Genomic DNA, 19,002 nt, shown 5'->3' on the forward strand with positions numbered 1-19,002 from the left:
ACCTATCCAGCCATGTGCAAAGGGCAGTTTCAGGTGTACTCTCCGGTCCAGCTGGTGAACCTGGGTATTTTGAGGCAATGTTACAACTGCCTCATGTACACAGACAACCCTCTCCTCCTACCACCAAACACAAATATGTGCAAGAGATGCAATTATACTGCCAAACTGGAGGCTAAGCTTCAACCCAAGACTGGACTAGACAGTCAAGAGGAGAAGGGAATTACTTGCATCACGCCTCCAGTATCACATAGACCTATGAAACCAGCACTGGCAAAAAAACACACATAAATACATGAAACCGTACTCAGAGGCTCTAAATAAAAATCTGCAAAAGCAACAGAGACCTCCAAAGCAGACATCCAAGCAACCTCCACCCCCCCCCAACATAAACCATGAAACACATACTTTACAAAACCAGTGTGCCACGTAATCACAGCCCTTAAGGCAAAATCACATACCCAACACACTAGTAATAGGTGACTCTATATTCAGGCACATTGACGTCCCACTCACTAGTCTGAACAAGGAGAAAGTTACTGTTAGCTGCCTGTCAGGTGCCAGGATCTGCCACATAACACAAGCACTGAGGTCACTCCAGAACAAGTACAAATATGACTCTGTCATTGTCCATGTTGGTGTGAATGACCTGAGCCGTACCTCCCTAGACTAAATGAAATGAGACATGGAAGAGCTCTCTGATCACGTAACCCAGGCTGGTATGACCCTGAGCCTAAGTAGCATCCTGCCCTCACCAAGAATGATACCATGGTATAAAGAAAAAAATTATCAATTTCAACAATTGGCTAAGCTTATTGTGTCATTCAAAGGGGATCCAGTGTCTGTCAGCCTGGGATGACATGCTCGACAAACCACGCTGCTTCGCTAGAGACAGCTTGCACCTGTCACACTTAGGCTTTCGAATACTGGCTAAGGCTCTTGCCACACCCGTACTGCCTTTTTTAGGCAAGGCTCAAGAGACAAACCCACCGCCGTAAACAGCACAAGTAACAAAAAACTGAGGGTAATGCTAATCAATGCCAGATGTCTAAACCTCAAAATGCACGCAGTCGAGGCACTCCTCAGTATGGAGAAAATCGATATATGTGCAGTAACAGAAACCTTGTTTAAGGCTCCAGAGAGCACCCCAGCACTACCAGGCTACAACTCATACCAAACATTTCGGCCACAAAACCCGGACAGAAATACAAAAGGTGGGGGCGTATCCATATTCATCAAGGATACCCACACCTCCAGGTTAGTGGCATAGCACGATGCTTCAGAGATCATCCACGTGCAACTAACAATGGGCAAAACTGCAATTCAAATTGTAGCTTGCTACAAATCACCCACCATGTCCCAGGACCCCCATTCCGCATTTCTGGAAACACTGGGAAACATAAAGGTCATACCAAACACCCTGATATTGAGTGATTTAAATTACCCAAACATTAACTGGGAGAACTACTCAAGTACTAACTCCCGTGCCCAACATTTCCTAGAATTTATAAACTCAAACGCCCTGGATCAACTGGTCAACACCCCCACCAGAGGTGACAACATACTGGACCTGGTCATCACCAACATGGGCGACTGGTGTTCCACACCGGAGGTCAACCCCTCACTGGTTAGATCTGACCATAAACTAATCACTCTGGATATCCACATTCTGCCCCCATCCCCGGTTAAAGAAACCACGGTGAAAAACTTTCCAAAAGCAAACTTCACGTTACTTAAGACCGAGGTGAAAAGATTCAAAGCCCCCATGCTTAAGGATAACACTGTCCAAGCTGCAGAATCCTTTGCTAATGCACTCTACGGCCACCTACAAGAATGCATGGATCGTGCTATCCCAAGCAAAACCAAGACTCACTCCTCCAAGAAAAGGAAACCAATCTGGTGGACCCCTGCCGTAAACAAGCTATACAATAGAAGGAGGAAACTAGTACAGAAAAGAGTAAAATACCAAGAAGGGAAGACATCCCTGATCAGTATCAGCAAGAAACTATGATCCCTCATAAAATCATCCAAGGCAAGCTTCAAAAGAAAAATTGCCAAGGACTCCAAAGATAACCACAAGGCATTCTTTAGCTATGTCAAGAATCTAAGTGGCAATTCTCAGATCTGCTTGGAGTTAGTGCAGAATGGCACAAAATACACTGAACCAACCTATATTCCCAATATCCAGGCAGACAGGTTCAGTGCAACCTTCACCCCCCTCTCACCCCTAAAAGGGCCCATAACCATACCAGAAGAATGTAGTGCCCTGAAATCACAGACACTCAGGTTAAAACAGCCCTCTCCAAAGCTAAAAACACAGCATCAATGGGACCGGATGGTGTCCCAGACTGCGTCCTACATGAGCTCAAAGATGAACTAACCCCTCACCTAAACACACCATTCAAACTCAGCCTCTCTACAGGCTACGTGCCCATAGAGTGGTACACAGCAACGGTTATTCCGCTCCACAAAGGTGGAGCCACAACAGACCCCGGGAACTATTGCCCTATAAGCCTGACTTGCTTGGTCTGCAAGGCTATGGAGCACATCATCATGGATCTCATTAACAGAGACATTGGGAACCTCCAAACACTGAACCCTACACAGTTCAGCTTTGATAAGGGTAGATCATACCTCTAAAACCTGCTAGACTTCTTTGAGACAGTTACCAAGGGTATAGACGAGGGAAAGGTGGTCCACACAGCCTACCTAGACCTCGCAAAGGCCCTCGACATCATTCCCCATTCTGGTATTATAGACAAGCCAGCCTAAACATAAACCCCTACATCACAAGATGGGTTGCTAACTGGCTCATGGACAGAACCCACATGGTAAGAGTTGCAGGAGCTAGGTCTGACTCTAAATCGGTTACAAGTGGCATTCCCCAGGGCTCAGTCCTAGGACCCCTCCTGTTCGACATATACTTCTCAGAGGTGCAGGCAACCACAGGAGGACTATGGCTGACCAAGTTTGCAGACAACTGCAAACTAGGAGCTATAATTGACTCTCCAGCTGACACAGATATCCTCCAAAAGGGTCTCACTGAGACAGACACCTGGTGTCAAAACCACGGCCTCAAGCTAAATGCCAAAAAGTGCATAGTCATCCCCTTTGGAAAAAATAAAGTACCCACTAACTACCACATAGGTGGTAGCCCCCATAAATACGGAAGACGTAATAAGGGATCTGGGGACCCAAGTAGATAGTAACCTCTCCTTTGATAATCACATTGCCAAAGTGGTTATAAAATCCTTCTATGTGGCCCACCTAATCACAAAAGGGTTTGCATCCAGATCAAAAGAGGTCATTGTGCCCCTCTACTCATCACTCATCAGACCCATCATAGAGTACAACACCCCATTTGGGATGTACCTTGAAAGACACCTGCAAGAGCTGAAAAGACCACAGAAGTACCTCACCAAAAGGATAACTGGCCTCAGACAGATGCCCTATGCAGCTTGACTGAAGAAACTCCAGCTGTACTCGGTTGCATACCGCCTACTCAGAGGTGATCTCTGCCTGACATACAAGGCCATGTACAACCCAGAATTGATGGACATGCTCCACCTAAAGAAAACCATATCCCCTCGAGCCACATACTCTAGGGATCTAAACCTCATCACAACAATAAATAGGACGTGCTGTAGGGATAGATTCCCATACCAGAGACTTCCCATGCTCTGGAACAAGATTCCAATCTACATTGGGCAGAGCTCCTCGCTAACCCTCTTCAAGAGAAACCTTGTCGAGTGGATGGGAAACAGAAAGTTTACCTCAGGGATCACTTCTGTGGCTCTGTTGCCAGAGGCACAGGGAACTAATCTAAGGGGGCGGCGAAAGCCAACACATTCCGGCTAGGCTTATAAATGCCTTCGGGTAGATAGCCTAGTACCTACCTATGAACCTTTATAATTTTTCTTGGAAATTCATTTAAATCTTCTCCACCAGCTTCATGTAAATGTTTATAGTGCCAATACAGCGATTCCATATTCCACTTTACCTCTGACTCAGAATGTGAAGAGAGGAATCGGTGGGGAAGGGTGTCTACTGTACATACATTTTAGTATGTAAAAGCAGCATCTTTGCAGTATTTGCCCCACTAGGTTGTAAAGCTAAGTTTCTTATCAGTGATGAACTCTGTCTTGCTGCACTAATTTGATTTATGGCTAGCCTCCTTTCCCATACTTTCCCAAGTCTTACAAGGTGTTTTTTTGAAATTTAATTGGGTATACCATTTCCCCTTGTAGATTTGTAAGACTGTCTAGAGAGTTCTGTGTAGGGCTAATATTCTTCCTTGAAATGATGAAATGACAGTTATTGAATACTGTTTGACTAACATTTGTGAAGGAACACAACATGACATTTGAATATCACAAATAATTGTAGCCTCGAGGATGAGCCCTGGAGCACTTTCCTTGCCAATGATTTAGGGTCTACCAAGATGTTTCTTATTCCAGCCTGCCAGGTTCTGCCAATCAGATGTTTTTGGAATTAAACTGTTAAATAACTATTAATTCTAAGGCTTGTCTCTTAATCTAAAAGCTTTACTTGACTGGTATCCTGGAAAGCCTTACTAAGATCTGAATTTATCACGTCTGCTTGCTTTTTCACCTTTCTATCAGACCTAATGACTCAAATAAATTTGTGCACAGCGAAATAGCAAGTCTTCATCTCTGTGGGCATATTGAAGCTCATTCCTGCATACAAATCTTTCCAGTTCTTCACTTGACAGTATTGAAAAGCATCTCACAAATCGTTTAGCGATTGCAGTTGTTAATGTATTAGATCAGCAGTACCAGAATGTGCTTTTTTCTACATTGTTTAGGTCAAAAACAACAGATATTAATGTTTGTTTTTTCCTTTGTCCTGTGTTGTATACCTGAAAAACAAACTTATGTGTTCTCTAAGTTGTTAGGCCAGGATAACATCTATGCAGTCCTATCTTTCCTCAGTTGTTTATCATATACATAGACTACTGTGTCACACTGACACAAATGTTCTCCAGGAGGGGCTGACAGAGACAAACAACTGGTGTCAGAGTCATGGACTAAAACTAAATGCCAAGAAATGCATAATAGTGTCCTTTGGGGAGTCATCCATCCCTGGTAACTATCATATTGACAACACACCCCTTAGAGTTGACCCACTAGTCAGGGAATTAGGGACACACATAGATAGTAATTTAGCCTTTGATCATCACGCATCAGGAAATTATTCTATGTTGGGCAACTTATAAAGAAAGGTATGGCATCTAAGTCCAAGGAAGTCATTGTTCCATTGTATTCGGCATTTATCAGACGTATTATTGAGTACAATGCTCCCTTTGGTATGTACCTAACCAGGCATATCCAACAAATGGAACGTCCACAGATGTTCCTCACTAAAAGAATACAGGGCATAAGTAATATGTCCTATGCAGACCGCCTCAAGGCCCTATCCCTGTATTCTGTCTCCTACAGGCTTTTGAGGGGAGATCTATGCCTGGCATACAGGGCATTGTCAGATCACACTCTGGTGGACTTCCTGCATATCCACAAAACAAACAGTACCAGTATTACCCATTCTAAAGACTTAAAGCTTGCCTGTCATATAAATAGGACCTGCTGGAGAGATAGGTATGTATCCCAGAGACTACCCTGCCTATGGAACAGGCTCCCCATCCATGTGAAACAGAGTTCCTCCCTAGTCTAATTCAAGTGTAACTTGGACAATTGGATGGAAAACTGGAGATTCATTCCTGGTTTGGCACCTATGTTTCTGTTGCAAACAGGTAACCTATAAATGGTTCATGTTCCAGGCCCATGCTTATACTTATCAAGGGTATCAGAACTTGTCAGAGATTTGGGATGCATGCCTAGGCTTAAAAAGGCCCTTGTGGTAGTTAGCATAGTAAACACATATGAACCTATGAACTATTTTATTCTTTCATCCTGCTGCTATTGTTTCTTTCTGTTTCTGTCTTCATCTTCTTGTATAGATTATTATTCTTATTTTCTTTTTCTTAGTTCTTTAGATATCCCATAACTATTCACCAAGACTTGTTTCTACATAAATGCCCTTGCTATTGTTAATAATATTGAATGGAATCCATTAAAAGCTTTATGTTTTGCCCAAAGATGCCTCTATTTTTCCACAGCTCTTTTTAAGTGTTAACACATTAAAACTTATTTCTTGGCATTTGTCATATTATTTTAAGATGATTTGATTTTTATTGTATCCACAGTCACAGTGACTCCTATCTGAATGTTAGTACAATTATGCAATAGATTATACTTTCTAGAGATATATTATTTTTCTATATTACATGTCTTAGTAATTCACCTCAATAAGACTAGCTATTAAAATGTTGCAGATGACTTGAGTTCAAGTAGCAGCTCAGGCGCTTGTAGGAGCTGGCAGGAGAAGATGGATGTGAGCAGCCACTGCCAGCTCACCCATCCTTGGGGGGAGGGAAATACCTCTGTCTTGCTACATTGGTAATAACTAGTGGGAGCACTAGGTGTCCGTGCTGAGATGCTCAAGTCTATCAAGACCATGCTGCAATGTACAAGTTTCACTGAAATCTAAAGGAATGCAGCATATGAAGGCATGCTTCCTCTTGGAGGGAAGCTATAGCAAAGCTCACAAGAGCCAGCACAATGGACGTGGGTGCTCTGCTAGAGAGAAGGTAGGCCACTCTTCAGGGCCAGCAAAGCTGACCTGTGCCCTACCACCCCAGCCATATCTCGCCATGAGCAGATGAGCTCATGGGGCTGGAGGGATCTCACTTGCCTGGGAATCTGTGACTCCCTGACAACAGAGTGAATAGACTCACTAGGTGCAAGGTAAAGAACCATCTGCCTTAGTCTTGTGGGGATGGCTTACAGAATTAAGTGCTCTGCTAATATGAAAACTATATTCATCTGTGTGGCTAGGTCAGTTTCACTGGAAATTTAGCCCCAGAAATACAAAAAGTGTGTTACAGTAGAAGAGCTCAGAAACGCCATGGTGAGCGATGTCTTAGCAATCCACCTCAAGAAAACTAGCTGTAAAAACTGGGGCCAATAATTTGTCTGTCACTTTGTAAACACAGCTGAGAAAGGTTTCTTTGTTAGTGTCAGCTGCATACTGTTGTTTTTCACACTTGTATGAACAGGTATCAACATTGCATCTTGTCGTGTGACAAAAACCTTATACTCTTTCTGCCTAAGTTTAAAAATGTATGCCATAATGGGGACTAAGCCTGCTCCTAAAGAATTTCATCAGACTAGGTTAGGAGATATTTAATACTGTCTTCAGAGATTTATCTGTTAACGTTTAACGTTAAAGTTAAAGTTAATGAACTTTTGTGTCTAGCTGACAATAAATTTTTGCTAACAGCTGCAAGTTGCTCAAAATTCAATGTTCAAGTATCAACCACAGACCCAGAAGAGATCATTACTGGACTCCACCTAAATAATGACAAATATACCTTTTAGCCAACCTTAAGTCAATTTTGTTTTAAATGCCTCAATACTATTCAACTCTCTCATTTATAACGCCCATCTTATTCTAACATTGTATTGCAAATAATTACTTTCTAATTTTATGAGTGTTACCTTAATATCCACAAGAAGCTGTTTACTTCCAGTATGCTTTTCACAATATAAGAAATGAATCTCCATTAAATAAACAATATCTAGATTATTTAGACATTTATGGATTCAAATGATGTCTTAAGTGTCTATAATAAATAGAAAGTAAATTAAGTCTTTTTAATCTAATTTCTTATGGAAGATCTTATACACCTCATATTTTTCTTGTGAAGAACCTCTGAACCTTTTCCAACCATATCAATATTGGTTCTAGTATAAACACAAAAACTTGAGATGTATTCCATAATGGGTCTAATTGTTTTATAAACAGAGATGATAGCCAGCTCTTACCTAGAAGAAACAGTTAATAACATTGTTATAGCTGAATGTCCATTCCTTAAAATTTTATTCACCTGCCTTCATATTCAATTGATTGTTAATGATAATTCCTAAACCTATATAGCACAGGCTTTCCTTAATAAAGGGACTATACATATTATAATGGTAAGCTAACTTTTGTCTATCCATGTGCAGCACCTTACATTTTGACTTATTAAAATGCATGCCATTAGACAAAGCCCATCTGAATAATGACATTGATAAAGTTACATTTCATACTGGTCCATAATTGGAGAGAACACCCCAGCAATATTTTCTGAATACTGTCTTTAATGGTGGATGGAAACAATCTATTTATCTCATCTGACACAGAAGCTGTATCTTGTTCTTATTTTGTGCCATCTCCATTGTAAGAGGGGAGCATTCACAATCAGTCAGCTTAATTTCCATGATAGTTTTGTTCAGAGAATTGTTTCCTCCTGTAAATTCTCCCCAAAATACTAAAACACTTGTTTCTGTTTCTGTAATATATTCACATACCATCTAGATCCTTGAATTCCCAGACTTATTACTTCATCTAACATATTTATAAAATAATATCTTGTTGTCTACCACATTTCATTCTAATTTCAGTTCATAGTCACACTTAACCTTTCTGCTGATCTACATGAGTTTTTCATATACAATCTTATTAAACTATGAAGGGGGTTGCCTTAATGTTTTCCAGCACCCCCTTTTTTTCTCAAAGACTATCTTTATTTTAAAATTAAGCCAGGGAGCTCTGTTTGATTTAGAGGCCTTTTCTGGGTCAAACTGTTCTATCGAGAGATTGAATTTCCCATAAAATTTGTCCCACATTTCTTCAGTTGAGAGGCCATTAAACCCATCTTTCCAGTTGCAAATGGTTATGAAGTCATTAATAAATAGAAACTCAGTTCAATTTTTTTAAGATGCAGTACTTACTATCCTTAAAAGGTCTTCTATCTAAAATTTCATTTAATTTGGCTATTGTTATATAGTAAACCAGCATTTGTTATTTTTATGATTTGTTAGCTTTGATACTGATAAGCTGAGTCAGTTAAAACATTCCTTATTTTGTGCTGCATGCACTTAATCTTTTTTTTTCCAAAATCTCTTTATTTCAATTTTCTTTTTTCAAATAATAAAAATACGGTAACTCAAAAACACAAATAAACAATACAAATACCTATCTAAAGAAAACAGACAACAGTCTCGTACCAAGAAAATTATATATATATATATATATATATATATATATATATATATATATATATATATATATAAACAATATATATACACATGAAGTCACTACATCGTCAAGTAAAGTATGAGAATTCTTATGTTCATTTGGTCTCATAAGGGATAGTTAGAATTGGGATAGTCTATAAATAAAGTAAAAATAGAAATGTAACCATTTATTTGTATGTTTAGGGAAAATATCTAGTTACACATATACTAAGAAAAGGGAGAAGATGCAAAAAAAGACTGGTTATACTACATTCATTTCTTATTTAAAGGTTAGCTTTTCATGACAATTTGTAGGCAAATTTTATTTGTCAAGAATTATATCTAGCAAGTAACCCCAATAATTTTGGTAATAGCATTTTTTTTTGTTTTTGAATAAATTAATTTATGAGATGAGATATATTTCATAGCAAGATTGCTAAAATTTCCCATGTAATTGGTGACATGACATTCCAATTCTTTGTAATAAAGAATTTAATAAGGGCACACATCGTAATAAAGACATGTTTTAATATTTTTGGGAGTTGATTGATATTAATGTACAATATAGCTGTCTCCCAAGTAAGGGTTGATTTTTCATATCCCATCTTCTCTAATCTTACTCTCAAGGAACACCATAAGTTGTGTATCTTAGTACAGTTTCACATGACATGTAAAATATCAGCTGTTTGATCTGGACAATGGGGACATATAGGCAAAAAGTTAGGATTGAATTTATTTAATTTAGATAAGGTATAATATAGATTGTTATTTACCATAATTTGTGTATATAACAGCTTCTTGAAAGGAATGAATATGATTGTATTTTCAATGGCTAGTTTCTTATTTTCTTCAGTCAGCGATTGATTTTTCATTTGCCAATAGTTTGAAAATAATAAAGAATTCTTATGTTTTGCACTCATTACAATTTTATAAGTTCTAGAAATTGTTTTCCCTTTAATTGCAAGATTTTCAAGTATTAATTTAACTAAATCTATGTTCTGTAGGTCAGTGTGTATTTGTGAGAATTTAGCATTTATAAGATGATGAAGTTGGTTAAGGAAAATACTATATTTCATAGGAAGTTTGAGTTCAAGTCTCATTTGCCCCGTGTTAGAGACTTTCCATTGGTATATATCCCATATTGTGTAGTCTTTTATCAGGAGGTAGTTTGTTAGATTTACTGGTTTATTATTTATTAGTAAATTAGGATTTAGATGTAACGGTTGTATAAGGGCAAAAGTGTCAGCTAATTGCAATGATTTAAATAGTTTCTGTGTTGTAAGAATCATGTTTTTAATTAGTGTGTGTAAATTCTTCGTGTATATGCTAGCCTGGTTTAAATTCAAGAATGGTAAGGATTTGATATTACAGCCAAAGGATTTCAACTGTTCATACCAGATTTTGGTCCACTGGGGTGTCCAAGTATTTATATATGAGTCATAGTTTATTATTTGTATTAGTCTGTATATAGTAAAGCTTAAAATCAGGTAACCCCAATCCCCCCCTTATCTTTGGCGAGTACAAGTTTTGCATATTTAATTCTGGTAGATTTGAGATACCATAAGAATCTTGATATAGCTTTTTCCATGGCAAAGAAGAAGTTTTGGGGAATATTTGAAAAGGTAGCATTTAATTGAAAGAGTATTCTTGGTAGAAAATTCATCTTGACAACACTAGCTTTTGACAGTAGAGACATATTAATGTTCTTCCATCTATCCATATCGTATTGAATACTAGTCCATGTAGTCAGTAGGTTATTGTTTATAATATCTTTGAAGTCTGAAGTAAATATTATTTCTAGATATTTTATCTGGTAGTTTATTTTGATCTCACTCATAGGAAAGTATAATTCTTTATGCCCTATAGGATTGAGGGGAAATATGTGTGACTTGTTTAAATTTAAATAATAATTTGAAACTACCGAGAACTCATCAATAACTTTAAGTATTTTTGGGAGGTCAGTAGTGGGGAGTTGGAAGTATATATTTAAGTTATCAGCAAAGGCCGAGTATATAAGATTTGTATTGCGGATTCTGGGAATATGATGAAAGTCTTTTTGTGAAATAAACAGAAGGAGGGGTCCTAGATAAAGATTAAATAGGTATGGCGAAAGAGGACATCCTTTTCTTGTACCATTGGATAAGAGTATAGGGTTAGTTATAAGTTTATTTACCTGTATAGTGGTAGAGGCTTTCTGATACAGAACCTGGATCATTTTAATGAATTATTGAGGAAAACCATATAAAGGCAGTATATTAAAGAGAAAGTGTAAGTTTACTCTGTCAAAAGCTTTAGTTGCATCTACTGTAAGGGCGTATCTGGGGTATTTATCCCTATTAAGTAGTCTTACAATGGTATCTAAAAGGAGGGTGTTGTCACTTGTTTGCCTGTTTGTCATAAAGTAATAGTCCAACCAGCTGCCAACGATAGAAATAAGCAATAAGCAAACACCAAAATACGCTGAAACCAAGGGCACCCGCAGGCAGGTGCAAGGGGGTGCACTTGCACCCCCCTGGAATCGGCTGGCCAGGAGAGTAATTTTTTTTTTTTTATTAGAAGTAAATTAAGGGCGTTCTTCTTTAAGAACTCCCTTTGCGTCCGGTTGTACAAATGGAGGTGCTTGCGACCTGTTTTCATCTTTTCCATGCGGTTTACGTCTTTATCTTCCGCATTCGCGCGTGAAATTTGAATTCTAGATGGGCGCCAGCAGAGATGCCGTGTTGTGTCCACGAAGAGGGTCTTGCCATTAAAATCGGAGCAAGCAAGCTGTTTCAGGAGCAGAGAGGGATTCCACAAAGGTAGGAAGGTTGCAGAAATAAGTTAGTTTGGTTAATAACAATTACCAGGGAACATACTCCTTACTAATAGACTGAAGTGTTCATTATTATGCACTATTAGGATTGTGGTCCAAACTGACTGATTTTTATGACTCCATGTGTATGGTTGTGTTATTGCGTGTGCAAGTGCTGGCTGATCTGTTTTGCAATAAAATGCATACAGCAAAAAGGAATAAAATAAGGTTGTGTTTGTTTGGTTTGTAAAACAATGTTTAAGTTGTGTTGCTTTTTCCTCTTTGCTAACAAGGTTTTTGTTTCTTTACCAGAAATTTAAAACTGGAGTTCAGGGATAATGTTGGTTAGTTTGTGTGGTACTGTGTTATTACTTTGTAAAGTGACAGTGTGGATGTCTGGCAACCATTTGGCATAACCCAAAATGTTTGTTTGTACAGTTTTATTTAGTTTTTTTCAGGTTTGCAAAGTCGTTTTTTATACAAGTTAAATTTGTCTGCATGAATAATGTTGTATGTCCGTTTAATATTAGTGATGTCCTCTTGTGAATTATTTGAAGGTTTTAAATAATGCTGTTGAACTATACACAGCTCTTGTTATAAGAATTCTGATTTTTCTAACATTAGTCACAAGAAGCCAGATTTATATTTGGATGCTTGGAAAATACAGGTTCATATTCATAGTCCCAAGGATTGTAGTTGCTTTGGGAAGTCATCCATACCTGATACTATCATATTGACAACACACCCCTTAGAGTTGACCCAGTAGTCAGGGACTTGGACACACACACAGGTAGTAATCTAGCCTTTGATCATTATGTGTCTGCTGTGTTGAGGAAATCCTTATATGTTGCACAACTTATAAACAAAGGTATGGCATCTAAGTCCAAGGAAGTCATTGTTCCATCAGACCTATCATTGAGTACAATGCCCCCTTTGGTATATACCTAACCAGGCATATCCAATAACTATATATCAGGCATATCCAATAACTGAAAAGTCCACAGAGGTTCCTCACTAAAAGAATACATGGTGTAAGTAATATGTCCTATGCAGGTCGCCTCAAGGCCCTATCCCTGTATTCTGTCTCCTATAGGTTTTGAGGGGCAATTTATGCCTGGCATACAGGGCATTGTCAGGCCTCACTTTGATAGACCTCCTGCATAGCCACAAAATGATTTTGTCCTGTTGGGTATTCCTGATTCCATGTGTCTTCTATAAATGCTTGTATAGTACTTTGGTGTAGATGTGGCCAATTTGGAGTCTAAGTTGGCTTTACAGGATTTCACTAGTGCTCTTATTTGCTTGTTCAGGCTAAGGAGAGATTGCTTCCAATTGGGCACCTGCTCCTCCTTGGTCCTAGACTGCAATTTTTCCTTTGTTATATACTTTATTGCAGATGTCCACCAGAGAGGTTTACTCTTCCATGCGGTGGATGATTTTGTCCTGTTGGGTATTCCTGATTCCATGTGTCTATATAAATGCTTGTATAGTACTTTGGTATAAATTTGGATATCTGTGCCAGTTACTACAGAGGTGAAGGAGGCTGTGAAACTGTTTATACATTCCTCAGGAGATTGTAATCAGCTTTGGAGAAGTTTTTTTGTTTGACCCTAGCTAGAGGGGGTCAGGGGAGATGATGACTTCGAAAGTGACTGCTTTATGGTTGGATCTTGCCAGGGAGGATAATACTGTAGGGGGTGCTGCAGTGGTTACTCATGTTGGTTAATACCAAGTCCAAGATAGTATCACCGCTTGTTGGGGTATTGACTAGCTGTTCCAAAGCATTTGCATTGATAAAATCGAGGAATCTCTGAGCATTTGTGTTCTGGCATGAGTAATTTTTCCTATCTATGGTTGGGTAGTTAAATGTTAAAAAAATGGACACATTTCAAAATCGGACTTCATATTCTTCAGAAAGTCAGAAAGTGTATGGTAACAAAAGCAAGCTTTTATTCTAGCAATTTTCTAAGTGTACAAGATGGATATTTGAAATGTATCCCTGTGTTTGGGACTGTATTCCCCCCATTATTGGCTTCATCCAGGTTTTGTGCTAGGGTTGAGAGTTATGGTAAGAATTGAATTCACTGAATATGTTTGGGGCTGTATTAACCCAGTATTGGCTTTGTTCAGGTATTTATTGGCTTCATCCAGGTTTTTGCTAATGTTGAGAGCTATGGTAAGAACTGATTTCACTGAAAATGTTTGGGGGCTATATTCTCTCATTACTGGCTTTGTCCGGGTGTTATTTGCTAAGAGGTTGAGAGCTATGGTGAGAACTGAATTCACTGAATGTTTGGTGGTTGTAGTCACCCATTATTGGCTTTGTTCAAGTCTTTTGTGCTAAGAGGTTGACAGCTGTGCTATGGTGAGAACTGAATTCACTAAATGGTAAAGTTTCAGTCTTCCTCTTTCACAAAACAGCTGATTTGGCGAGTGGTATGTTGCTTTGACTGTTTTGCACGGGTCCCTGGGTTCAAGACGTGGCAGTGAAATGTATGGTGGTAACGCAGCATTTTATTCTAGCAACTTTCAAACATTATACAAGCAATGTTTAAAATGTGTCCCTGGTTTTTGGCCTTTTGCCCCCCCCCCCAATTAAATTCGGCTTTTTCCAGATTTCTTGTGCTGCAAAGTTCAGAGATACAGCTGAGTGTCTAGTAGATTTTACAAGGAGCTGAGAGCTGCAGGTGAGCAAAAGTTTAGTGCTGCTTATGTTTAGTCTGCTTGCATTGTTAATAACACAACAGATAGTGTACTTGCTTTAGATGCTGAAGGCTGTGGGTTCTACTCCCACAGTAGGTAAATGCATTGCTGATGCTGTATTGTGTTGTAAAGGGGGTGGATGCTGCAGTCCTTTTGGCAAAGTTACCTAGTAACTATGAACCTGTTAACAGTTTGCTATCCATTCTCTATTGCGGTATTACTAGCTTTTCATTTTTTTACTGCATGCAACAAAGGCAAGTTATTCTTCAAGGGTAACAGGTACTTTATTTGTAGATTAAACAATGACATATAAAGTGTTTGCTAGCAGCAACCTCTATTAGTTACAAATTTCTTCAATGTGGATTTTACTACAGAGTTTGTGTATATTTTTTACTGATACTGGTGGACTTGAGTAGACTTTTTATGATGGAAATGTTCTGAATTGGGCAATTTTGTCATTGGTGGATGCTTTTTGTTTCTTTGTTTACTGGAAAAATTTTCAAAACAATAAATTTAAAATGCCCTTTAACAACTGTACTGTATTGTACAAGGAATATAATGTAATACAGTCAGGAAGGTGTATCAAAGAGCATGTGTATGTTATGTTCGAGGGACCTATGATTTTGAAGACAGCCCAGAGTTAATATTTGCAATTGGCAAAATGTATTTTCTCTGAAAGTGGGTTTCAGTGCTGTTTCAATGCATGTGAGTTTCAAGGGCAGAGAAGTTTTAATGCTAGTCTATTTTCATTGAGACTGCATTGCTTTAACAGATATGTATTAGGGTTTGTGCTGTAAAATGCAAAATAAAACTTTCAAATGAAATCCTAAATCATCGCATAAGTAAAGCAGTATGCACATTAGTGTTTATGGTAAATGGGGCAAAATAACCAAGGAATGGGACATTGGAATAGCTGCGGGGGGGGGAGGCTCCATTTGAGCATGATTTTGTGAGGGGGGGGGTATCAAACTCAGACAGCCCCGGTTGAACTATACTTCTCAGTTGTCCATATCTTTGCAGAATTAATAGATATTTGCTGCTTATTTTTGGTTTGTTCCTCATAAAATTTGTGGTTTTCTAGCAAATCATTTAGGAATGAAGCCATTAAATGACAGACACTGAGTTTCAGATGTCATAACCTTCAGAAAAATGCATGCTAATGCAAGACTGTCTAAGTTTATACAAGAGCAATTTTTAGTAGTGTTTGTATGTTCCCCAATATATTTGGCCTTGTTCAGATTTCCTGCATTAAGAGGTTGAGAGGTACGTGCAAATCACTTTGTAGATTAGGAATATCCAAACATCTCAATTGTCCCCAATTCTGGCTCAAAATTTTGCTCTCCCCTAATAATCCCTCCTCCAAAATGGCAATTTTGGAAGAAAATGTGGAGGGTTTACAATTATAACTGTAATGATCAGTTATAGATTACCTTTATTTCAGAAATGCATGTGGATGCTATTATTTTGTTAGCTGCTTCAAGTTAACTGTTAATATTAAAAGGTGTCCCTTTTGACAGGTATTTTTGCATCACATTTTGGTCTGTTTTTCATAAAATTGTGGTTTCTGGCAAATTAGTGGCAAGTCATTAAAGATTGAAATTAGAAAATAATGGCAGACATTTGAGTTTCAGATTTTATACCCTTCAGAAAATTTGTACTAATGCAAGATCTACCTGTTCTATTAAGTTAATAAGAGCAATATTTAAAAATTGGCCTTATTTTTGGGCCTGTGTCCCACTTCTAGTTCTATGTATGGCTTTGTCCAGATTTCTTGCTCTGAAGTTGAGAGGTAGGAGTGTCAGCCATCACTGTCAGCCAGAGACATTTCAAATTATGACATACTTATTGCACCCCAGCCCCCATTGTAGTGGCTCGGGATGTGTCCAAGGAAGGCAAGAAGCAGTTATGCAGTAAGTGTGCAGAGTATTCCCCCATCCAAGGTAGATCACAAATACGACCGTGGCTTTTCATCTGTCCTTGATTTTGCAAAATGTTCTGGTTTTCTATCAGATTTTTGTACTGTTGATTTATGCTTCTTATTATTCAGGAACTGCATGCTATCACAGTGTCCTGTTGCTCTGTTTAAGTAGCCATGGTTTAATGAACATCAGGTAAGCTTGTCGGAGATTGTAAGATGCACGTAAGCTTTAGTAAGCTTGCCGGACATTGTAAGATGCAAGTAAGCTTTAGTAAGCATATTGTTAAAGAATTGCCAGCATTGAAAGCCTTTTCGTTGTTGCCATGCAGAGAATATTTACATAGCTAGATAATGTATAAGCCTTGGGTATTGAAATGCATATGACAGTATTTGTAATAAAAGGACAGGATTACAGTGTTTTCAGAAGTTCATTACATTTTATTGGAGACCAGTGTCTTATAGCAGTGTCTGTGTGTTAGTACACTTGTAGTTGGGTGGCTTTAATGGTATATGGTAAATAAGCATTGCTACCTTACTTAAAAGCCAAGCCCTGCAACAACTAGCTCCACACTGAAGTCAAAACACAATAGCTCTGGTGGGTAAATGTACTCTGTAGTAATCAAAAAAGGCAAATGTTTGAAATAACTACAGCTTATGTGCAAACACAATAGGTAGTGATGAAACAATGCTCTGCTAAAAATGCTTTAATGCTCCACATTGCTGAGCTGCAATAACTAGTTACCAGGATTTCACCCACTTCAGATCAAGCACGGTGCCGTTCAGTGCAACCTTCCCAGAACTAATTCAAGTCTGACCAGAATTATTTGGTGTGTGTGTATAAGAGGGAGGTAGCATACCCCTCAGCTGTCCAGATTTTTGCCCCATATTCCTCTTAAAAAGGATTGAAGTTGCTAAATAATGAGACATTTCAGTTTTAGATGTCATGTCATTTAGAAAAATGCATACTAACACAAATCCTGTTACTCTTGCAATTTTCTAAGTTTCTGAGAGCCATATTTATAATCTGTCCCTATTTATTTTAGGCTTTGTCAAGATTTCTTGCACTAAGGGTGAGGCCTTGAGGGGTGTGGTATCTTTGTAAGAGAGAGAGAAAGTGAAATGCCCAAGTTAGAGTTAGCAGGTGGAATTTTCAAGTGCATTTTCAAGGAACTGTGAGTTTTAAGGGAAGCGAAGTTCACTGCTGCTCATGCCAAGTCTATTTACAATGTGCAACCATTTTGTTTAGCAAATGGTATCTCTATTGTGGTATAAAGTTTTAAAGCTATGTTAGTAGCACCACAAGTAGAATACTTGCATCTTAATGTAAAGGCTTGAGGTTCTATTCCTACAGCATATACATTTGTATGCTACAGTCCTTAGGATGTCCTCCTTTGGATGAGATGCCTAATAACTATGAACCTGTTTTTCAGCTTGTCATCCATTTTCTATTGCAATATACCAGCTTACCATTTTTTTAATTTAACATAGGCAATTTATTCTTTGACGGCAGCAGGCACTGAATTTGTAGATGAAACACTGAAATATACAGTTTTCTAGCAACATCTTCATTAGTTTCAGATATCTTTAATGTGGAATTATTCAGATTACTTTTACTTCGGCAGCGACACTCAAACAAGTGTTGCTGTATAATACAAGGGATATAATTCAATTATATATTATAATTAATACAATCAGGTAAATCAAATAACTTTTGCATGGCCCTAACGGTGTGCAAGGAGCCTATTGCTTAAACAGTTCAAAGGTAAATAACCTGCCACTGGCCAGATGCATTTTCTTTGAATGTGGGTTTCAATGCCGCTTCATTGAATGTGAGTTTCAAAAGTAGAGAAGCTTTAATGCCAAGTCTGTTTTCATTGTAAGACTATTGCTTTGTTTAGGTTTAGTAAATATCTCGGTGTTTGGGCTATAATGTTTGAAATAAAAGTTGTAAATTAAATCCAACTGCCTGTAATCATTGTAGAACTAAAGCATAACACAATATGCACACAGATTTGAACAGTGTCTACAGTAAATGGGGAGAAATAGCCAAGTAATGGGACACTGGAATGGCTGTGTGGGCGGGGCTTGGGGTGGGTGGACTTGGGTGGGGTTATGTTGGCAGGGGGCGGGGTGAGCTATGTGGGTGGGGCTCTGGGTTTGCACCCCCCTGCAAAAAATCCTGCAGGCTCCCTTGGCTGAAACACACCCATTTAATAGCAAAGCTTTCAGGTACAAACCCTTTATCAATACTCATACAGGTTACAAATAAAATCAAACATTTAAATAGAAGCCAGCAAAGCACATGACCAGCAGCTAAAGATCATGTGATGAAAGTTTTTGTTTAAAAATATATATATACATAAACTTTAAAATACAATTATTTCAGTACTGAATGTTGTAATTTCACTAATATAGGCTTTAGTGTGACAGCAACATTCAAACCAGGCATCTTG

General features: G+C 38.3%; 1 protein-coding gene across 2 annotated transcripts in view; it reads left to right on the forward strand.

Annotated features, from left to right (window-relative positions):
• The window catches only part of FBXO40 (F-box protein 40), a 476,342-nt gene that overhangs the window by 314,414 nt on the left and 142,926 nt on the right, over window positions 1–19,002 (forward strand). The gene's annotated exons all lie outside the window — the stretch shown is intronic.

Source organism: Protopterus annectens, chromosome 5.part0 (genome assembly GCF_019279795.1).
Source record: "Protopterus annectens isolate FY-2018-M chromosome 5.part0, PAN1.0, whole genome shotgun sequence".
Classification (NCBI taxonomy): domain Eukaryota; kingdom Metazoa; phylum Chordata; order Ceratodontiformes; family Protopteridae; genus Protopterus; species Protopterus annectens.